We start from the raw sequence: 21939 nt of genomic DNA on the forward strand, positions 1-21939 counted from the left end.
TAACCGATTCCGACACCAAAACAATTGGGGAAAATTGGGTCTTTCAGTGTAGCCAGTCTCCAGGCCTCAGATACCTGGTTAATCTCCCCACTGACCCTTCTCTACTCTCTGCAGCACTCCCACCCTCTCTAAGCTCCCCCACGCTGTCTTCCTCACACTTGCTCTCACCTGCAACCCCTCACTATAGATGACACTCACTCACCACTTTGCCTCTGAACCCCTAATTTATTTTTCAGCAGTTTCTATACTGAATCTTCATGGTGCTGGCAGAGAGCTCTTTTTCCTTTGCCTTGAACTAGAACCTAGCTCTGCTTTGAAAATATTTTTCCCATTGCTTATGTAGCAGAGACCACTTTTTCTGCCAGAACCCAGGGCCTGGATGTGAGGTCGAGCATTTCCTAGGTCCCTCTCACCACATGGAGAACTCTCACCCACCCCGATGCTCATGCCGTCCAACTGTACCTCACCCCCACCTCCTCCATTACTTGTCATCGACAAATGTCCAGTCCCTAAAAACTCTTTCAATCATGATTCAGAGACAAATATTCAAAGTTCGAAAAGAATAATTTTATTGACGTGTTAAAAAATTAAATACATTGAAATAACACTGTATTTAAGGAAATACAGAACTTTGACAAAAGTAGCGAAGTCTGGAAAACCCTGACTTTACGTCCTTACTTTCCACCAGCGACCCTGCACAGTGGAAACAGCCTTCACCACTCCATTCCTCACCCTTTACTCCTTAGTCGTGCAAAACGATGCGTGGCTCCTTCTTACCCGCTTCACACTGTGCGAATGGTCTCTCTCTCTTTGCCACCCTTATCCCAGACCAATTATTTAGCTAACCGCTATCCTTAAGACTCAATGCAGTGGTTATTTTTTTCCAAATCCCTCAACCCATCAGGTTAGAGGTGGTGGTGGGAAGAGGAATTTAACTCCACAGCCATCTCTGTCATGTAATTCCTGCGTGGTTTTACAATTATCTATTACACGTCTGTCTTCCCCCCCGGACTGTGGGTTTCTTTAAAGAGTGAACTATGGTGTAATTGTCTTTCCCCTTCAACTCATAGATAGAGAAAGTGCTCACTGAATACTTGTGAAATGAATGGATACTACTAAGGTCTTTAGGGGAAAAGACTCACGAAAAAATATCTTCCCTTTCGTTATTCCCTGCAAGTTCCTTTCATCCTTAGTGCAAGGTTCTAAATGTGATTTCAAGGTTATAACTGTGCATTTATTTCAGAGACAGAATTGATGTAATGCTTTATTTTTTTCCAGAGGTATGGCTGCCTTTCACATTGAGGTCTGGACTGGGTAAGTACACGCTTGAAAGTTTCGTTTGGGTAGTCATGAAATGTAAAAGTGCCTCATTCAAAAAAAAAAAAGAATCAAATTCTCTTAAAATTCCTCACTCTTTCATTTTAAATAAAACTCATGTTTAGTGTCCCCTGAGTAAAATAAATGAAAAACCAGTATGTATCGGAGGGAACATTTAGAAATTTTAATTGAAGAGCTAACCTAATCAACTCCATCATCTGAAATATGCCCTCTCTATTCTCATTTCCTGAAGCAGAGAGCAAGAAGTCCTCCTTGTTCCAAGATGTGCATTATGTGAGGGTCGCTTCATCAGCACGCTCAGGTTTCCATCTTCCAATAGACTTCCCTTATTTCTCTGGACTCCACTTTGCCTTTATTCTCCCCATACTTTCCAGAATCTTTGTTAGGCTCCTACTGAGAACTCCTAACATAAAGGGGATATGTTTGGCCTTGAACAAGAAAAGTCCTGTGATCTTAGAGGCATTTGCCATATGGACTCTTACAGAGGCAGACACTGGAATGCTTTCTTAGAAGACTCCGGAATGTTTCCAGAGACGCAGGCACGCAAATTAAAACTTCGGCAAGGGCAGGGCTGATTTACTGTATGCATTAGCCAGGGGCTTTACCAGAATATTTGGGAGTATGAATTGTAAACTTTTTTTTTTTAATAGCGAGAACAAGCAGGCCATTACGAGCCTCGTTCTACAGACAAGAGGGACTGAGGGAGGCATAGATTTTTAAAGTGTGTTATTTATACCCATAGTGCCTCCTTTCATTTATTTTGTTATAAAATGTGATTAACAAAAGTAAGCGAAGAGAAAAAGTTTTCACTTAAAGAAGAACCCAATTCTGATAGGAAAGGGGAAAAGCATATGTTCTGGAGGGGTTTGTCCTGCGGACTGCTGTAACTGGCACCGTCCATGTAAAGAAAAGCACTCACACAGGCGGCTCACATCACTGATTTTGAAGCTGGCCTGCTTATCGTGTTTTCAGCACGCTGGAAAATGGCAACACAGCATCACTGAGAGCCAGAAGGTACCCCTGGTGTTTCCACTGGCTGATTCACAGAAAGAGATCAAGAGAACAAGACCAGCCAAGACCCTACAGCAGTTCAAGCAGGTGCCGAAGTTTTAATGAAAGTTAAATTTCCAGAGCAGCTAGTGAATTGTGGTTTTACAAAAAGATGTCCATATAAATTACCACCTGTCATTTCTAAGAATAAAAACAGACAAAGAATTGATCGGCAAGGAATTCTTTCCCTACTATATTTCATCTTACCTCCTAATAGTCCCCAAATGTTAATACTTTAAGCCTAAAGCTGTCACCTAAATAATTGTTTTCAAGATGCTATTTGGCATTTTACCACATAATGTATTTAGTGCACAAAACTGAATAACTCCACAATGATATTTATTGACTAACAGCATTTAGCGAGCACACAGCACAACTTTGCATATCGCAAGTTCACATAAACAATTATGTTTCTAAAAATGTGATGAGTTAGAGAAGCTGTGGGTAAATGACATTTATAATAGAAGAAAGAAAACCATTTGAAGATTTGAAATTAATTCTTGAAAACAATACTTTTATTACGTGCCATGAGACCCAATTCCTTGAAATAGATAATTAACACGGTAGAAAAATGTCCAGCAAAATCTTAAATGTGACATCAAGTGTTCATTAATATTAAGAATTTGCTGGAATACTTTAATATCCTTTGGCTTTTGTTTAGAGAAATCAGATCTTTTTAAGCTACAACTCTAACAGAAATTTCATTTTTAAGCTGAAAAATATACAGTTAAACAGTAAATGAAACTTTAAAAATAAAAAAGTCTCAGAAACATTTTCAAAAAATATATTTATTCCAAAACGTACATACAACAAAATAAAAATCTATGCTTATGCATTGTAAGTCTCCAACTGAATTGTCTGGCATTTGGGAAGATCACTGCCTGAGAGCTAGGAGTGTCAATGAAAACATTAAAGACCCAGGACCAATTCTTAACGTGAATTCTTAGTACTGGTTATTAGTAGTTGTTTTTTTTTGTAGTTGTTGTTGTTGTTGTTGTTTTTTAAGTACTAAGAACATTCTTTTTCTAAACTTGTTACTAGAATACACTATTTTAAATCATCTATTTCATTAAACAATGATGGTTCCTTCCCACACCTGTCAATTCAAGTATTTTCTCAATATCCCTTATGCTCTAATTCTTCTCTGCTTTTGGCCTATGTGTGCTTACAGCTGTTGATCATTAAGGTTACATATGGCCTGGAATGAAGTAGTCTTTGCAAAAAGAAAAATTATTTATGTTTCTTCTCATGTTCCAGTGGACATTAGTGAAAGCAAGTCCAGAAGCAGATAGCCAGCCCTGACCTTGCAGCTGGCTAGTGGCGTTACATACTGGCCTGGAAATCAGTCTTGCTGTAGCTAATTTGAGTTCATAAACATTGAGTAGGGAATATCATATGTTGTCAGCTAGATTCCTGTGGATTTACACATGTGGCAAAATACTTGTCCTTCTTAAAAAAGATAAAAATAAAAATAAATATCAATGTGTATTTAGAATAAGAATATTTCAAAATTTAGCTATGTAGGTGGTGGTAACTTCTGGTTGCCAGAGTCTCCCTAGATTAACATCAGGATGATTTTATGCACAATTGTTTGAAGATAGACAGTGGAACATGTTGTTTCATTAGTGAAGTAACCCAAAGTATACAAATTAAAACAAAGAGGCTTTTTTTTGTTTCTTAAATAAATGAGAATCATTGGAAGTCCTGAGTCAAGGTGAAAAAAAAAAATCCCCATCTCTGTCAAAAATCGTTTCCTAAAATGATGTCATCATTTCTTTCTATATAAATTCAGGAAACTCAGAGAATTGGCACAGTAGAATTCAAATAATTAATAATACCTGCAATCATGATTTGTCATGTCATTAAGAAGTAGTCTTTCTTCATTTCATCCCATCATTAGCTCAGCTACTCAACAATTGTTGAAAGCAATGGGGAGAGCAAATTAAAATGAATCTACTTCTTAGCATTTGCCAGATAAGTCACAAATTAAATACCTTTTTAAAAGAAAAAAAGCATTTCACGTCTAAGAAGAGAAATTAATGCTGGTTGATGAACAGTTTTACTTCAATTTATATTTCTGTCATAAAATCTTTTATTTGGCACTGTATACATTGTCAGCAATCTTTCCCTTATACTGTATTGGGTTCATCATTAAAGGCACAATGGGCTGATTTAACTGTTACGTGGTCTTACAATGGTAACAGCTGAAAACCAAACTAAGAAAAAATATGGAACAGAGGCAATGATCAAAACATCGCCCGGTGCATCCTAAAATTTTTAAACAACCAAAAATATTAATGAACAAAGGTGAAGACAAACAAAAACCAGAAGCAATGATAAATGACTTTGAAATAGCTCGCTCATCTCTGAAAGACTGGAGTGAAACTAGAAAGATCTAAGGACAAAACCAGAAAGCTTAATTCTTAAAATATTTTAAAAATCATATTCTTTGGAACAAAATAGATGTCTGCACAGTAGCGCTAAGAACCTGTGACAGTAGCATATTTTAGGCTGTGACATCAACCGTCTTAGCAGAGTTGGCTGGGCAGGCCTTTGTCTGAACAGAAAGCTCAGATTGCTGGATACGGTGAGCGTTCACCAATGTAGAAGTAACTGACTTGGGGATATGGCATTACTCAAAGTGGGTCATTTTTTTTAAAGTCAAGTTTTTTTTTTTTTTCCTTAATACTTATTACAGACACCAAGACATGTTTCTCTAGTGTAGGCATGTTAACTCTTAATGTGCTGGACAAATTCCAGTTTGGATAGTGCATTTTAAAAGCAATGGAAAAATCTGGAACTCCGTTTCATGTAAGAAAGCATATGGCTTGAGACTAAATATAGTTTAAACATATGAAGCATATTAAATTAATTATTATAATTTAAGTGATTTGAAAAATGTCTTCAGTTTTTATGGCATATGCTTCTAATGATTCACATTACCTGTAGGCACTTCAAAAGCCTGGGGATTTTGATTCTCTCCAGTAATTAGGGGGTCAAATGATATGCTGGGTACATTAGAGAAAAGAGTCCAGGGAAAGTGGGCCGTGTGCCACAATTATACCCTTCAAGACAGATGGGAACCAAGCCTCGAAATGATCTGCAATTGGACCGTTTTTGAATGCCACCCTTTTAATGCCACGAGGAAGGATAAAGGCCATGTCTGAGATGCCGATTCAGTATTTGTACTCGATGGTAAACTAAATGCGAGTCTTGGCTGTATAGATTGCTCCTACCAGGGGACTCCTCCTCATGGACGACGACTAGGTCAGAACGTCCTCATCTGAACCAGACAGCCTGCTCCCTCACTCACTCACATTCATTCCTTCATGCAGCAAAAATTTATTGAGCAGCTATAATCCATGTTCTAGGCCCTGCTGTAGGGACTAAGGAGCTATGGCAAAGAGGAGAGAGAAGGTCATTGTCCTCTTGTATCTCACATTCCCCAGGAAAGACAGAGAGTTGTAAAAAATAGGAAGATGAAATAACTCCGGATATGGAAGGAAATAGAACTCACAAAAGGAAACTGATAGAGCATGACTGAGAGAGGAGTCTCTGTGGGGTAGGACATTCACGGACGCCACATTAAGCAGGTGCCTGTTTGCTGAGACTTCAAGAGTGAAAAGGAGCAACAGTGTGTGTTTGTTTGTTTCCTTGGAGGAACAGCTGGTTTATGAACCGTGAGCTGGAAATGAGTTGCTCAAGAAAGAAAGAAAAGGCTTCTTGGTTGGAGTTGAGCACGTGGAGAGACAAGAGAAAAAATCAGTTGAGGATTTAACAGAAGCGAGATCATATAGAGCTATTCAGGCCACAGTAAGGCATTTGTATTATATGCAACCTGCAATAATAGCAAAAGCCATAACAACCTAAGGGAATGCATTGGGTGGTTACTATCTGCTAAGTAATGCTTTAAGCACTACAGGTTACCTTGTCCAGTCCTGACCGCTATTCCCATTTCACAAACAGGAAAGTGAAGCACAGAGAGGTAAAGAAACTTCTCCAAAATCCCCAGGGAGTAAGAACTGGAGTCATTTGCTGATCAACACAATAGCTCTTAAACTGCAAATAAGTACTCATATGATAGTTTTTAATTCTTCAACTCATCCCATGCCCTCAAATACGCCCTTGGTGCTGCCTCTATGGAAGCCTTTCCATTCTGCACAGCTATGACGCTGTCTTACTCTCTCCGTTTGCACAGCTTTGTATTCTACGGACATGCCACCTAGGAGACGGCACGATCAATACCAAACTCAGGGATTAGTGTTCTAGTTTGACTGGTCTGATGGAATAGTGAGTAAAAGCACAGCTCTGAAGTTAGACGAGCCTGGCTTATGACTTCAGATAGATGCTGTGATTCCTCTAAACATCCTATCTGTCTATTGCTAACATACAGATAATACCGGTTATCTCATGCAGGTGTTTATTCACTTAAAATATTTATGGAGTGTCTTCCACGCGACAGGTACCCTACTTGTGTATAAAATGGAACAAAAACAAACAACCAAAATCCCTACCTTCATGTAGTTTACTCTCTATTCAGACAGGCAGAGATCAGACAAGATTAACACAGGCTACAATGTGTAGCCAAATATACAGTACATTAGGGAGAGTTGACTGCTACGGAAAACAAGTAACTAAAGCATTGAGGGTGGCAAGAAGAGTCGGGATGACGGGAAATACAGCTTCGCTTTAGTTGGGGATGGGGTCAAGGAAAGGCTTCACTGATGAGAGAACATCAGAGGAATGATCTGTCGGAAGAAATGGCACAGAAAGGAGACCCAAGATGGAAAGCGTGAGCTGGGAGCAGGCCTGGTGCCTCGGAGGAGATTGTGGAAGGAGGGCAGCAGCCGATTTGAAGATGGGGTCAGAGAGGTCAGAGGGATGATGATGTAGAATCAAGGAAGCCAGAGAAATGACCGTCGTTTTTATTCTACATAAAGCAGACAGCCAACGGAGGGCAGGAGCAAATGAGGGATAGAATCTGACTTGTGTTTTGACAAGATCTCCCGGGCTGCTGTGAGTGGACTGTAGTGGAAAAAATAGAAACAGGGAGAGCTCTTAGAAAGTTATGCAGAATTCCAGGTGAGAAACCAAGGAGGCTTGGACCAGGAAGGTTGAAGGAGAGGTGGTCAGAAATGGCACATTGGGATATATGTTGAAAGGAGAAGAAATGAGATTTTCTGAGGGCTTGGACAGAAGATGGAAAAGAAAGAAAAGGCTCCAGAAAAAAACTGCAGTTTTTGGTTGTGGTGAGCAAAATGAGGTCCTGCCCATAAAGCATCAGAAGTGCTAAAGATTTGACAATTTCACATCAGTATTAGTGTGTACATCTTAATTTTTTCACCCACAAAGTGCCTACATGTTCTCTCTCTATATAGTAGTGTTCAGGAACATGAATGTAAATTACAAAACAGTTTATACATTGACTCCTCAGAGTAGGAATTCAGTAAAGATTTGGTGGAAGGTTGCACTTGGTGTCCATGAATAACAGGCAATCACTGTATTTGGTATTTAGAGAGCTTTTATGAAAAGTTCCCAAATTGCAAAAAACGATAAGAACTAGAAGGATTAGGAAAGAGGAATAAAAAATAATAAGCGAATGCTTGAGAAAGGAGAAGGCTTTGGGAAGTCACTAAGTTAAGTCTGAGGCAAACTTTCCTAGAATAAAACAGGGGACTGTGAAAGTTAATGGACACGGTTCTCAAGGTTTACTTTTGGGTTAAAATAAACCAACTTTGAACTGGCAATTTCTAATAGTAAAGTCATTAGCCCAGAGAAGTAAGATTAAATTTAAAAAGAACATTTAGGTAGAGAAAAGTAAATTTGAAACTATTCTTTGGTTTGGAAAATATTTTAGATAAACATTGGTAAAAGAGACACTTTATTTCACCTGTTTATTGGTTAGTAACAATGAAGGGAAGGTTATTCTCTCTTTCTACAAACTTCAGATAGAAATCTGAAATGTTTGTATGAAATACCAGATTGCTTGGTGACACATATGCTGATGAGACGTGGGGCTTTCTTGAAGCTTAAAGAGCATATATACCTTCAAACTTTTTCTATACGTTAAAAAGAATTTTATAGAAACATATTAGAAAAGTTAATAATTTTTTAAAACACCGAGGAGCTAAGAAAGCAGGAATCATTAAAGAAGAATATAATTAGTAGGAATTAAAATGGTGGCTACCAGAGTGGGTGAGAGGTTATTTTTAATAGGTTTCTTTTCAATGTTTCATTAAATTACCTGCTTTGTAATAAAGTTATTGACAGGCAAGTGCTGTTATAAAAATTGTACCTCCACCTGCTAACAAATGGTATCCACAGTTATGAAAACTGCCTGACATTTTTAGAATCAGGTGCTTCTGTGGCTTTCTTCTGGAAGGTATTCCCCCTTGGAACTTGCATTTTAATTACTGATTTTTATTTTCTGCTTTATTTCTATGTAGTGATCAAGGTGCTTGATTGAGCTTTATTTAAATAGGACATATGCATTGTTTTCAGACTAGCTTTGCATAAAATGTGAATATGAATATAACTAGGCAATTTATTTGAATCTTGAATACATTAGCAACTATTACCTTCTGTCTTTCATTTAACTGTCTTACAATAATATTAAGAAGAATATTATATGTACCTAAATTACTAAATATTTTTTCCATGTTAATTTACATATTATTCACTTAGAACTAGCAATGCAAAATTGCATTTAACATTCACTGTTTCAACTTTAAAGTTTTTCTTTTTAATAAGAGAAAGTCGTGTTGGTGAAATGCAATCAAGATTTTTCTCCAATTATGTTATTTAGGTAATACTGTCTTCTAGATTTGTAACATCCTCTTATGGCACTGGGAATTATGGAATGTACAATATTTAAGTGTATGGTTCTAAAATCCACACATTAGAGATTTGTGGAAATGCTATAACACTTATTTTAAAAGCATATCTAACACCCAAATGTATTGCTGTTGTATGTTTAAAGTTTGGAAGAATAATCATTCAGTGTTGGATTAAAGACCTTAGGAAAGTGTGGCATTTTGAGGTTACATATTTGAATTATTTAGATTATATTTTAAGTGTAAGAGGACATAGGAATCACTAACATAATTATGATTTCTTCTTTAAATATTTTTTTAATGCAAAAATTACTATTGGCCTGAGATTAATGACGGAAAGTTTTAGACTAAAAGGAAAAAGATTCAGAATGTTGCAAGCAATTAAAAAGAGGGTCTTTAGATCAGTTGTGAAACACCCTAAGTCTTCCATAGAACAAAAAGCTTTTATTAATTTGTAAACCTAATCTGAATTTTCAAACTAGATTAAAACAAAGCTGTTTTATTTTTTTTCTAGAACTAGCTTAATTTTACAATTTTTTAATTATTTGTCTCCTAATGAAGAAACCATTTTATGATTTGGAAACAGTTGTAACTGACATCAGAAATCCCGCACTATTGCCTGTAAAATATCAGAGCTGTTATTGTTTTGTAATAAAAAGCTTAAACAAACTCTTCAAACCTTTGAATTACGTGGAATTTTTTTCTCATTATGAAAAGGAAAATCTCATTTTGTATCACAGGTTTATAAATGCTGTCACGGCTGCAATATTATAGCGAGCAAAGCTGGTTTCTAAAAATTAATATTTCTAGTATAGTGGAGTCATATTTTAGCATAATGATCCTGAGTCTTGATGATGTGCTTGAATTATTAGTCTAGAAATCCTGAAGTCATCACTTAAGTGCATTCTAAACTATACATATTACCTAAGGGGAGGATAGCAATGTGAATATTATTATCTATGCATTTAATTCAACAAGAAATAAAAACCTATTTACTCAGCACTTCTTTCACAAATAGAACGTCTGGCAATGGTGTATTTGGCCTTTGCAAAAATCTAATAAAAGCTGTTTTTCTGATGAATAAGAAAAGTAAAGTGCACACTGGAAGAGGAGATTTTAACTACTTAGGTGACCATAAAAGAATTAAAACTGGGTCAGGAGAGCATCTAACACTATGGGCTCAGGCTCCCCTTTTACTGATAGTCCAAAGTAACACCAAATAACCTGTTGTTGCAGGTTAGGAGACTGGAAAACAAGCTCATTCCCTGAAAGACAGAGAAGTTCATCTGAGATAAACATCATAAACTGTGAGTTTTACTCTAATTTATGTCTAACTTTCTTCCAGGCATTGGCCAAGTTACTTAAATCTCAAAGGTTTTGTCTATAAAATGGGGATTACAATAATCCCTTACCCCGTGGTAATGTGCAGAAAATGAAGCCTGACTCGGAATACTTTTTAAAGTTATTTAATAAACAGCAAGCTGTTATTCGGGTATGTATAGAGATTATCATTTGAAGAAAAAGGCTTTAAAAAAAATCAAACAGGTCTGTAAGCAAATATGGTGATTACTGGAGAGAGATGATTTTCACATTCAGAACATGTTACTTTCCATTTATCTGTATTGAATGTCGTTAAAAAGAAAACAAAGCTTTTGAAGAAAGATGTTACATAAAAATTTTTTAAAGTAAAGGTAAAAAATGGAATTGCATTTAGAACAGAATGACATAGAGAAATCAGGGAATATGTTTTCTCATCCTATGTATTAGGAGCAATTGTAACAAAGTAATTACTTGGAAACATTTGAAGTAAATGACTTTTAGGGAAGCAGGGAAGGGTATGGAATCTGTGTATACTTCCGGTGTAACTCTTTATTATACAAACCCTTAGTCATAGATTTTCTAAAAATGGGAGTATGTGTAGGCTGAGAAACTCCTCCCAAACCCCCGCTTACAGCATAACTCATTATCAAATTGCCCTTGAAAGGTAAGAAAGACACTCAGCCAATGCAGTTCTCCTATGGGCTATGGGCTGGCTGTGCTACAGTTAAGATTCCACTCCATCAAAACAATAGCAGCAACTACAAGAATAACAAGAAACGTGCAGTTCCAGCATGATTTCCATTTTTAAAGACAATTACTGTACATTCTAGGCTAGTTCTCTAATCTTCTCTAGAAACTATTTCAAAACGAAGATTTTAAAAATAATGTATTGCTTCCTATAAAAGGGATACTTTCTTTCATCTAGTGTTTGAGGTTGTCAATAGCTTGTCTTACTTTAAACTTTTTAAAAGTGTTTTAAAAGCAAATAAGAGTTCTCTAGACTATAGAGGCACAGTACCCCGACAATTTAACGGGCGAGAATGCTCAGGAATTATAAATATGTATTTCTTCTTAATATTTTAAATCTATTAATATATTAATATCTATTTTTTTCTTTGTTTGGTATGAGGATTGTCAAATGCACAGTGTGTAAAGGTAATTTCAATTACAAACAAAATAATTTTCCTGGGCGGTGCCTGTGGCTCAGTCGGTAAGGCGCCGGCCCCATATACAGAGGGGTTCAAACCCAGCCCCGGCCAAACTGCAACCAAAAAATAGCCGGGCGTTGTGGCGGGCGCCTGTAGTCCCAGCTACTCGGGAGGCTGAGGCAGGAGAATCGCTTAAGCCCAGGAGTTGGAGGTTGCTGTGAGCTGTGTGACGCCACGGCACTCCGAGGGCCATAAAGTGAGACTCTGTCTCTACAAAAAATAAAAAAAGAAAACAAACAAAATAATTTTCCTTCAAGGGGAAAGTAAGCATTTTCTTAATTTCTGGTAATAAGAAGCACTGTGCTTTTGCTCATCCTGTGAAATTGTGTCCTGTGCACGTGTGCACCCACTTGTCTCTCTTCTCTCATGAGTTTAAAGCCCCATTAGAATACTCAGGAACTTATATAATTAACAACAAAAAGGTTTTGTATTTAAAAAATAAACCTTTCCATTGACATCTTAGGCCATTACACTTGAAAGATCCTAACGGGGGGAGGAGGAAGACAGACAGGAAGAACTGCTCAGAGTTCACACATTAGTCGGTAAGAAAAGCCGGCTTTGATGTGTCTTGGCTATCACAAGACAAGTTGCTATTAATTATAGGTTGCTTTACCTTTTGACACATAGTTTACCTTTATTAAATGTAAAATATATTTTATATTTTGATTACACCAGAGCCAGGCTGGCTGATGATTCTTCTTTTTCGTATTATGCGATAACAGTAACTACTATTACAAAACCCAAACTATTTTTGAGTATGGATAGTACCTAAAGCAGTAACATCTTAGAAACACCTTTGAGAGGAATAGGTAAAAGTGAAAGTTTTAAAAATCATTTCACTTAACCTTCTATAACTCCTTTTGTTCACCTGAATTTGATTGAGGTCAGTAGAGTTTATGCTTTCTCTTTTATATAAAACCAAATAGCCTAATTTAATTGTGATGAGACTTAATGATGCAAATTTGAACTTAGATTTGATTTATCCAACTAAAAATTTTCAAAATTTAAAGAATTAATCTAGCCCTTATTGATTTATTTATATTATTGTTTGTTTTGGAGACAGTTCTCACTCAGTTGCCTTGGGTAGAGTGCAGTGGCATCATCATAGCTCACTGCAACCTCAGACTCCTGGGATCAAGCAATCCTCCTGCCTCAGCCTCCCAAGTATCTGAGACTATAAGCACACCATATCTGGCTAAATTTTCTATTTTTTGTGGAGTTGGGGGTCTCTTTGCTTAGGCTGGTCTTGAACTCCTGAGCTCAAACAATTGTCCTACCTCAGTCTCCTCTCCCAGGATTACAAGAGTGAGTTACCATGCCCGGACCCTAATCCAGCTATTTTTTAAAAACCTATAAAATACATATTTTGGCATAAATATCAGTGTTCAAGAAAATGTATTTTTTTCAAGATTTATGATGAATACAAGCAGGATTTGTATCTGAAGAAAATCTTAAATTTAGGGAACTTTTCCAACAGAAGCGGTGAAAGGGTAGGACATAGAAATACCAAGGAAAATTCCTCCAAGCTAACATGATTTGTAATATTAAAAGTAAAATCTTTGAACTGAATAAATCTTTGGTTTCAGTTTACTGAAATCCCAGAGTAGAGACTCAACCGTTTAACTTCCAATCGAACAGTTGACTTTTAAACGGGATGATGCAAGAAACGAGGATTTTGGATCTTGTATATTTAAAAACGTATAATTAATATTAAAATAGAAAACACAACATTTTGTTTATGTTCATCATCATTAAGTTTGTGACCACTTCATTCACTGAGTATGATGTGTAAAAAGAAAAACGAGGCTGTCCATCTGTGAGAATTATCCCAGCCATAAGCACAGGAAAATTACTACTAGAAATGCATCATTCTTTTCCACTTCCCACCCCCTTATTTTTACAGTATAAATGTTCTCGCAGATAAAGCAATCAAACAAATTCTACCAAAAAAAGTTAATTTAATAAATGAGCCAGTGCTCATTTATCATGGATATAATTCAAGTGCAGTAATTGCAATTAACTGACATAATTAAGGGTTGTACTTCAATTTTAAGGAAGCCAACGATGTTGAAATGTGCATGTGACTCAAAGACAGGAGATTCTCAGCCTCCAAAAGCCACCAGGTTGTACATTGCTCTCTAGCAGGCCTCTGGAGAATCAGTAGCGTTTGTGGCAACAACAGACAAATACAAAACAGAGGACAAATGTTACCTATGTAGCTTCACAGAGGAGGATGTGACTGCCCTTATCACTGATGAAGGAACTAGGACAGCAGGCTATGACCTGCCACAGAAACAAACCATACCTTACATGGAAGATACGGACCTTATGTTTTTTTTTGTTTTTTTTTTTTCCCAACCTCTAAGGCTTGGTCCCTGCTGGGGAACAACTCTCCAACTCCACAGAGCTGCTTCTACAGCTTAATTACTTAGGATCAAACAGACAACTAGATACATTAGCATGACCTTAGAAGCCAAACCTGTTACTCTCTTCAAATATTCAATTGACCTTCCAAAGTAAATATTCCCCCCTGACCTCTCTACTCCTCATTTTCTCTTAAATTGGTTGCTAACACTTTGAAAAATCTCCTGATATTTTACAAGCAGCTTTAAAGTAAACAACCTCTGACTGTATAATTTTAGCCTTATTGACTGGTGCACTGATAGAAACCGAAGCAAGCAAAGGGTCCAACAGACTTTGTGTTACCGTATAATCACACCAACTTTTTTTTTTTTTTGCTCAAAGACAAGTTGGAGAGCATCCGCCGCAGGCTTACAAATCTGCAGCTTCTGTCTTAGCAGAGAGCCAATGTGTGTGCATGCATGTGTGCTTGTGTGCACGTTTTAAAGCTGAGAATACCTGCTTTGAAGGAATAAGGCAAGAGGCAGTGGAAAATATCAGCATCCTGAACAGAATAAGGACTAATGTGAAACATGAAAATATAGTCACAGCTATTTTCATGGCATAAGTACCACTGACTCCATCTCTTACACCCAGATCATTTTGGAAGAACTACCAGCAACAAGAGGTGCTTAAGTGGGCAGCAAACACATCTCGCCTTAACAAGGTACTTCGGGCTTCATTTACAATCTGCTGAGTTTAACATTTCCTCAGCTATCTTGCTTGCTTTAAAAAATAATGTCTATGAGTTGCTTTGCCCGTAGTTTTTCTTTTTTTTTTTTTTCTGTTTACGTTTAGGTGGTCAGCGTAGTTAGGTGAAAAGGGAAGAATGAATACTTAATGCCAGCTATATTACTTTAATACATAGGGAACAAAAGAGAAAGTAGGTTTGCCACATTAGTGGCCCACTCTGAAAGAATGCCCTTTTGAAGCAAACCCAAACACACCCCATATAAATCTCTTGCAGTTTCAATGCATTGAAATGGTGGTAACAGGAAAGTAATGCATTCTCTCCATTTTGTAAACAGACATTTTCTTACATGTGAGGACGTAATCCCTGCTGACATTAGTGGGAATGACACACAGGCAGGGATGAGAGACTAGTCCCTTTTGTTTGTTCTCACTCAGATCACTCTGGAGTCCATTTGACAGCTCTTTACTAAAACTGGTGGAAGACGCACCTCACGGATGGATAAGAGAAAAATGAGATTAACCAAGTCAGCAAAGAGCCTTACTTCTTTCTGCGATGTAGGAAGCTAAACAATGCAATAGAAGAAAGATCTTGATTTTACTTTTCCTTTATTCTTTCTTTTTCCTCCATTATCCGCTCTATTTAAGAACCTCTTCATGCTTGTAAAGTTTTCTTTCCTGGTTCATGTAAAAGAGTAATAAAATCATTATAGTTTTCCTTCGCCAAAAGGTACTTTAGAGACTAATCTTAATTTAGACCCAGACACCGCTAAGTCAAATACATCAGTGTTGGGAAAATGAATTAGAAGCGAGGTCATTTTTCTTACGAAGTTTTTAAAAAGGTGTTGCAGACTGAAAATGCCTTAGGAATCATTCCTTAACTCTGTGGCTACATTACAAAGTCATAATTCTCCCACTTTGACACTTGGATGTTCAGTGGCTTTTTAAAGGGAATCTACATTAGGAATTAATTTTTTACTTTCTCGTCCCTACAAAAGCAGAGATTCCCTTACTGAAGTGGAAACAAAAAATCAAGCGTTCAGAATAACTGTGCTCTAAAGATTCCCACCACAGCACAGGTGGAAAGAGTACCAAAGTAACAACCGATAATTTTAAACACAGCCTTCAGAAAAGATTTTCATATAATCCTCATTGACTTACGGAAGTAAGCAGTCTAAAATGACTCTGCCAAGTTGTACTATTTTTCTTTTGTCCTTTATGTAAATCTTCTCCCGTGAAAAGAAGCAGTTATATTTCTTTATAGGTTTCGATCCTAAGGGAAAAAACTGATAAGATCTAAAATCAGGGATCATAACCATTATTCACAGATGAAAGGAAAACAGAATCCACTTTCTATTCTTAAAACGCTGGTAAGGTGTGAACACACACACACAGAGTTTAATAAAATGAAAACTCTTTTTTTCTTTTTCCCTTTTGTAACCATAAAATCCACAATGGTTACGTGTAAAAGACCCAAACACTAGTCAAATGTGGGATTTAGGAAAATAGGATGAAAGCACTTTTTAAGAGCAGAACAAAGAAACGTAAGAATATTAGAACTGAGATACTGATTTGATCTCTCCACTGAGTCCCTTGAAACAGACCTAAGAATGTTTGCTAATGTTCTTCTTCCCTAAAGAGCCTAAAGTTTGAGATCTTTTTCCCTCCCCCTTCCCTTTCCTCTCCTCCTCCACCCCGCATGTTTCTCTTGTTTTCCTTCTTCTCTTTCTCCTTCTTCTGAGTGTCCCAGATGTATCTCTGGGATTAGTTTGATGCATTTGTAATCCACCAGCTGTGAGGACCCTGTGGGATCTTCCTAGGCGGTATTGCACAGATTCTTCGTTCATGAACAATCTATTTTATAGCATACTAGGTCACCCACTTTGGAGGCACTTGTCATCACTCAGCCCACACAAGATGAAAAGTTGCCAAGAGTTCTTCAAAGCTTTTCAGATTCACTTATCATGAACAAAATATTAATTAACTTCCATTTTCTCCAAAAGAATTTTATCAGATTTCTACTTGAGAACAGAAAGGGAAGGGAAAGAGAATGGTATCAGGTCTCAGTTACTCCCTGCTTCTTTAGTCTCCAACATGTAGGGTTATATAAGCATAACGAATATGTAGATTGCATTGAGTACTGTCACATTTTTAAAGACTCTATTTTAGTTTTTAAAGAAATATCACTGCTTTTCCATACATACAACATACAACAGTGCAAATTCCCTTTCATGGATGGGTATCACAGTGAGAGCAGATCATTTCTAGTTTTCGTATTTTGAACATGGCTGCATAAGATTTTATTTTTCAAATGTGGGTACAACAAGATCTCCGATCCCATTTTCCCTTCTTACAAGGTAACTTTGATACTCCTCCCATCAAGAGATGGGATCCATGGGCTCTGCGATTAAATCTGATTGGGCTTCTGTAGCTACTTTGACCGACAGATTATGGCAGAAGTAACCCGATGAGATTTCTGAGGCTGAGGCATTACCAAAGCCCTCAGTTGCGATGTAAGCAATCCAATTATCCCGAGGCCTGCATGCTGAAGGACACCCAAACTAGCACATGCAGAGGAACCACATGGAAAAGCCCTGAGGTTCCATGAAGAGAGAGACACACTGGGAAAATCCCCAGACAGTCCAGCCCCCAACTGTTCCAGCCTAGCCAATGTCTGACAGCAACCACATCAGAGACTAAGCAAAAACGGCCCAGTGGAGAGCCCTGCCCAGATCTGGAATCCAAAAAAAACCCCAAAACAAAACAAAGCAAAACCCATGAGAGATAATATGATTGTTGTTTTTTTAAACCACAAAGTTCTTGTGTGATTTATTGTGCAGAATTAGATAAACAAAACAATGATGAATGTTTTTACAATTAGATCTTACTATTTTAGAGCACTTTTAGGATTACATAGAGGCAGAAAAAAATTGGTTTTTTTCCTTTGTAAATTAGTCTTTATTGAAAATAACTATTGCTATTGGGTAGGCATTGCCTTAGGTGAATACACAATCAATTAATCAATATTTATTGTACTCCCAAGGTATTTTTCTATTTTCTATCCTATACATAGCAAAAGGGATTCATTTAAAATAAGAATTCTGGAAGTAATTAGGTTGAATTAATCTTGTCTACAAAATAATTTTATTTGACTAGCTATGATAAAAAGACTCTCTTACATACCATATTGCAGTATTAATTATCACACAGACACAGAATAAGCCAACTATAAATTTCATTTTTTCATGTTCTTTAAGGGTCTTATTGCAAAGGTTATAAAAGCTGGATATTTTTATGCTGAGTGTCCCCAGATTGCTGGTGGACATCCGATAAGGTTAATTAGTGTTAGCTAAGGCTGATATCCTGTAGCATTGCTTTCCACTTTTAACCTGTGACCCTAGTCAGATTCCAACTCATACTTTGGTCTTTTCTCTGTCCCAGGTAGAAAAAAATCAGATAACCTATCTCACTAAATAAATACATTTAATTAGCTGTGGGAATTTTTGACACAAGTGATTTACAGAGTTATTCTATGAACTTCTTAGATTTTCTAGGTTGGTTAACACTTGAAAAGTTATCCAATAAATGGATTTTCACTCATTTAGGCATCACAGCCTCACAAATGTGGAAAAAATGATGATGTTTAACTGTAGTACTTGAATCAAAGTACTCTTGAAATTCTTCCATAAGATTCTTCAACAAATGGCTGTCAAGTTTCTGACTGAACCGCTTAAGTAAGGAGAGATAGTTAAGTATTCTGTTTTTTGAATTAGTAGCCTTAGTACTTTCCAAAGGTTCTCATATGATATTTATTATTAATAGTTCTCATTATCTTTATCACTATATAAGGACCTTACAAATTTGCCCAGCCCTATCCTCCCACATCCCCACCTAATACCATCAGCTTTCTCAGACTTTCCTATAGCAGCCCCAGTACCCAGGTCCAATAGAGACTCTGGCTTTCTCAGGCTTCTGGGTGGGGCCTGGTAATATAACCCAGAAGGAAGTAACACATTTATGAGGCAATTTGACAAACAAGAGACAAGAATGGGAAGGAACCGTCTCCTGTCTCTTTTGACCTTGAGATGTCCTGAGTAATGAGGAACTGATGATGTTTTTTGTGGTGTGTGTCCCAAATAAACAAAGCATATGGTTCTAGTAATCAAGTGGTGAAAACAGGAGATAATTAGCCACTGTCACCATCACTCTCAGAGACCCACTGGTAGAAGTTGTGCATCCCATCCTTGTCCCTCGGAGTCCAGCTCCCAGGGAGTATATTTCCAAGCAGGGATATGGAAAAAGTTGAAATAAATACCTGGCTATTTTTTACACTTCATATCAGTAAACTGGTAGAGAAAGAGAGGGAGATTCTGTACTGTCTGAGATAATCAGTTCTGATTATTATGAAGAAATAGGTTTGCTACCGCACAGTGGAGGCAGAGAAGATTTTTGTCTGGAATACCAAATATTGATAGGGAGAATTCCTGTTTCCAGAGCCAATAATAACTGTGAATGGGCAAATGAAAAAAATGGATATTTGTGTCACTCCATCCATCAAGCCATCCAAACCAGGCAAAGTACTAGCCAAAGGTGAAGAAATCTAGAAAGGGTAATAAAGGAGGGTCATAAGAAATATTAGAGGCCTAAGTTCAGCTGATGAGCATGGGACTGTGGCTGGGTGGTTACTCTTCTTTAGGTCTTTTCCAGAGGTTGCCAGGTGTCACCGTCTTCCCTAGAATGCTCTTGCCCTTTTCATCCCTTGGGTGAGAGCATCTCGCTCTCACATGGGATATGGATATCGTGAAGTGTGAAGACGCACCAGAGTGCTCAAGTAGTGGACTGTACTGGAGGTGATGAGCCTTCCCAGTTCCACTTTGCATATGGACACTTGCTCAGTGGAGAGTGCTGGTCATTGTTACTATTGACTTACCTCCTCAGTCAGATCTCTAGCTCTCTCACCTTTCCTAAGACGTATGGACTTTAACAAAGCTGCAATGTAGCCACTGCAACAAGAACTCCAAAAACTCCAGGAGCCAATGCCAAAGCCAACAGATCTACGAAGGCTCTGGTTTCCCCAGTGGTACCCAGAGAGCTTGGTAAATTTAAGCTGGAAATATAGGACACATAATGGTTTTGTAGGACAGCTTTTACCCTATTATAGTCAAGATTTGTGCAGGAGCCGACACTTCTCTGCCTTAGCCACAGATTGTAGCTTCTTTATAGACATCCCAAATGACTGAGCAACAGGCTGTTTTTCTTATAAGGCTCTGAACAACTCCCTGAGATACCACCTCCTATTTGCTTTCCATTTTCTCCTGCTTCATGTCTCATTTCCCAGGACTCCTGTTACATAAAGATTGTATCACCCGATAACATATGAGCAGGAATTATGCTAAGATTATTGCTCGTCTCTGAATAAATTCTAGTCTGTCAATGGTCTTGGTATGAGATACATAGACTCACAACATCACCTTTCTCATTCCAGAAAAAATACATCTAGTAAGAAAATATCCAATCACAACTTTATTATTTATTTTCATTTATTTTTATTTTTATTTTTTTTGAAGTTTTCAGCCGGGGCCACCTCTGGTATATGGGGCCGGCACCTTACTCCTTTGAGCCACAGGCGCCACCCAATAACTTTATTATTTATATCTCAATTGCCTCTCTCAGGCAATTAAATAAAACTTCTTATTGCATGTTTGCAAATATATCCTGTACTTCTTTATAAGTTGAAAATTCACCATAGTCGACTGTCTGCATGTTCAATTTTATTTACAATCCTGGTATGTAAAGTCGCTGTGGAATTTTATCTTTCAGAAGTTTATGGTTTTCTCCTCAAACTACGTCAACTAAAACATATAGACAATGTGCAAACATATAAGCCAATGCCCTTTGTAAAACCTTATCAATAAATCCATTGCATAGGACAGAGTGAACACAGTCTCCTCTGGCACACCACCTTCCTGACTGGTATTGCCTGTTGCTATGCAGCCTACATTGAATGTAGTGGTTCAATCATGTATGAATCCACCCAGATTAACTATTACCTATTTGTCTTTAAGAATTCCCATTTTATGTTTCTGCCGTACAACCTATATCTGTCGAAAAAGTTTGTTAACTTTTTTCTACTCCTTACAGAGACGTTCTCGAGAATTCAATTGTGATTGATGATATCATTTTAAAGCCAAATTAATCCCTTTGGAAAACTTGAAGTACAATGAAAATGATCCTGATCAATTTAGTGTCTTAAAATGTGTATAATGTTTGATCCAGGAATTCTACTTCTAAAAATTTACCCTAAGGAAATGACCATGAATCTGTGCAAAATATACCTAGGTAGATTTTTATAGAAGCAAAAATCAATAATTTTAATATCCAAAGTAGAGGTGTGACTAAATGAAGTGAGGTCAATCTGGAAGTTGGGATAAAATTTACCTGTTAGAGATTGTTCCACAGCAATTTAGTAACATGGAAAAATATTTATATTAAGCAATCACTGATTGCTAGATCCCTGTCTGTTAACCTTTAGCTAGAATTATGTTGGTTGAAGGTGGTAGGAAGTTTTGATCATTAAAAGATCAAGAAGCTGTATTTATCATTCTATGGCTAACCATAGCATCTTGTTGCTATGAATGACCCTGGACCATTAAAGAGCTGAATTAGTTACTACTGGGACAGCTGTCACATAACTAAACACATGAAGAGAAATGGCTGACTAGTAAGATAATAATTAAAAGTAAACCAGAATCATTCAGGGATGGAAATTGGACAGCTTGTGGGTTTTTTATTAGTTATTTATTTATTGATTGATGTGAAGATTTAATTATTTAATTATTTATTATTTCCAGAATTGTGCAAAGTTTCTGGAGCTCCAGATGTGAATTATGACACTGGCTAAAGTTGTATATGGAAAAACAATCCTGCACTGTTAAGCAAACAAATGGTAACCTTAATTCAGTGCCTGTGGAATATATGATTGCCACACAATGAATTGGATGCAGAGATCTTTTCGCCTAGTCAGAGAGTTCTCTCTTATGTGCATTCACGCTCTCTCTCTCCCTCTTAGACAGAAAGAGAATAAAGCATGTTGGGATGTT

This window comes from Nycticebus coucang, chromosome 13 (genome assembly GCF_027406575.1).
Source record: "Nycticebus coucang isolate mNycCou1 chromosome 13, mNycCou1.pri, whole genome shotgun sequence".
NCBI classification, from domain to species: domain Eukaryota; kingdom Metazoa; phylum Chordata; class Mammalia; order Primates; family Lorisidae; genus Nycticebus; species Nycticebus coucang.